The 2,500-nt window shown below is 77.6% G+C and overlaps 1 non-coding gene across 1 annotated transcript; it reads right to left on the bottom strand.

Moving 5' to 3' along the window:
• Positions 1 to 1,031: 1,031 nt before the first annotated feature.
• LOC131749290 (5.8S ribosomal RNA) lies at positions 1,032 to 1,184 on the bottom strand. The gene has a single exon (XR_009333355.1). It is a non-coding gene; the product is annotated as a 5.8S ribosomal RNA (ribosomal RNA).
• Between the last annotated feature and the right edge of the window lie 1,316 nt (positions 1,185 to 2,500).

Here is a 2,500-nt window from a genome sequence, read left to right as displayed (position 1 = left end):
GGCCCGGAGGCGGCGCGTCGCCACGGAGGAGAGGAGAGGACAACGGGGACGGGAGAGGACGAGGGGAGAGGAGAGGGGAGAGGAGAGGAGAGGAGAGCGGCGGACGGCGTGCGTGGAAGGCAGGGGTGGATGAGGACACGCGGCGGTCGCCCCCCGAACGCCGGACCCTCCTCCCACGTCTCCTTCCACGACCGACCGATTCCCAACTCTCTCCCTCTGTCTCTCTTCCCTCTGTCTCTCTCTCTCTCTCTCTCGACGCCAACGCAGCACACCATCCTCCACGCAGCCGCGAGACGCCCCCCGCCACGGCCAGCGACGGACGCCGTGCGCCCCCATCCACCACCGACAGACGCCCACGACGCGGGGCTCGGGGGCCGGCACGAAGCGCGGCGCGGCGCGGCCGCAGCCCGGGGGAAAGCGCGCGGCGGCGGACGACGCCGCGGCGTCCCGCGGGTCGCCGCCGGGGCACGCATCCCCGGGGCGCGGCCGCGCACGCAACGACTCGGCCTCGGGTCGGCCCGAGCCGCCCGCCCCGACACGGCGAAGGCGAGGGCGGCGGGGGGGCGGGCACGGACCCCGGACGCGCGCGGGTCAGGGCGCCGCGGAGGAGGCGGCCGGGCCGGGCCGGACCGTCGCCGGGACGCCGCCGGGGGCGGGCGGCGAACGACGGCGGAGCGGACGCGGCCCCAACACCACCAGCACCACGGGCCCCGGCCGCGAGGGCGCGGGACCGTCCCCGCCCACCGGCACACAGCCCCGGGGGTACGCCCAGGGACCGCTTGCGGCGCGAGGGCGCTTCCCGAAGGGGACCGACCGCGGAGGCCACGGCCAGGGCCTCGTCGCGAGCTCTCTCTCGCTCTCTTCCCTTCTCGCGGGCAGCGGGGCCCCCGTGGCCTCGGCACGAGGGGCACCGCGTCTGCACTTAGGGGGACAGAGGGCCCCGGACACGGGGCCCTGCGAGGAAACCCCCAGCCGCGCCACCCCGGGAAGGCGCGCGCGCGCGCACCCCGGGGGGGCGATTGATCGTCAAGCGACGCTCAGACAGGCGTAGCCCCGGGAGGAACCCGGGGCCGCAAGTGCGTTCGAAGTGTCGATGATCAATGTGTCCTGCAATTCACATTAATTCTCGCAGCTAGCTGCGTTCTTCATCGACGCACGAGCCGAGTGATCCACCGCTAAGAGTCGTACGAGTTTGGTTTCTCTGGGTTTCGGCGGGGTCCCCCGCCGGTGGCACGGCACATTTCCCCCACGGAGGGAGGGTTGCCTCTGGCCGGCCAAGTCAGACGAGACAGAAAACAGCAGACCGGAGCGGGGCCGGAAGGTTTCACGACGGGGCGCCCGGCACCGACCCGCAAGACGGGGCGGGCTCGGACACCCCACAGGCGCCCGGGGGGTTCCCACCTGCGCACACACACACCCCCCCCCGTCAGGGACGCGGGGCGCGCACGCGCGCGGGCACACGGGACCCGGCCCCGCACCACGGCCGCCGGGTAGCCCCCTCCCGACGGCCGCGGCGGCGGGGAGGGCCGGCGTGGCGCGGCGCGCGGCGCCCCGGCCCCGCGGGGGCGGGGGCGGAGGAAGCGGGGTCTGGGGGAGAAGGGAGGGGCCTCCCGACTCCCCGCGGGCCCGACCGCCCCGACCCCAAGGCGGACGGGCGACCCCCCCATGGGTCTTTAAACCTCCGCGCCGGGACGCGCTAGGTACCTGGAGAGGGGGGAGGCGGGCGAGGCCGGGGAGGGGCAGGCGGAGCGCCCCACGCTCGCCGCCACCCCCGACGCCGACCGACACGCTCTCCGCCCGCGGCCGCCCGCAGCACGCGGGCCCCGGCGCTACCGGCCCGTGACTCGGGGGCGCCCCGGCCGGGCGACGGGCCCAACCGCCACACGGGACACCACCACGCCCACCGCCCGACGACGTCCCCACCGTGTCCCCGAAACCGGGCCTCGGAGACCTCCCCGCTCGCTCGCTCGCTCGCGCCCGGACGCGGCCCTCTCCTCTCCGCTCCTCTCCCGAACCCCGAACCCCCCCGCCCCCGGGGCCCCCTGACCCCTGCACCCGCCTCCCGGGCCCCCTGCTCGCCACCGCGGGCGTTCAGGGAGGCTTCAACGGGAGGCGCGGGGGGGGGGGGCGAGCGGGCAGGGCGGGCACGCGGGGGGGGAGGGCGGGAAAGGGAGAGAGCGAGAGACAAGAGCCGGACGGACGGACAGACGGACGGACGACGGAGGAGAGGCCCCGGGCTCGGAGGACAGGCAGAGGCGCCCGGCGAGGGGGCGGAGGGCCCGGAGCGGAGGACGGACGACCGGCGCGGGGGAACAACCGGTCCAGGGCCGGCGGCGGAAAGGCGGCGGGCGGGCGGGCGGGCGCGCGGGCGGGGGGCCCCCCACGGGGAGCCGCCACCGCCGCGCCGCGCCGCGCCACGGCCACGCCACCCATCCCGAGACGCACCGGGGGCCCCGCCCGTGCGGGGGCGGTCGCGGACAGTGGGGCGCGACCGGCGCCG

This window comes from Kogia breviceps, assembly GCF_026419965.1.
Source record: "Kogia breviceps isolate mKogBre1 chromosome 20 unlocalized genomic scaffold, mKogBre1 haplotype 1 SUPER_20_unloc_14, whole genome shotgun sequence".
Lineage (NCBI taxonomy): Eukaryota > Metazoa > Chordata > Mammalia > Artiodactyla > Physeteridae > Kogia > Kogia breviceps.
The sequence above is the reverse complement of the archived record's forward strand: the minus strand, read 5'-3'. Positions and strand labels throughout refer to the sequence as shown.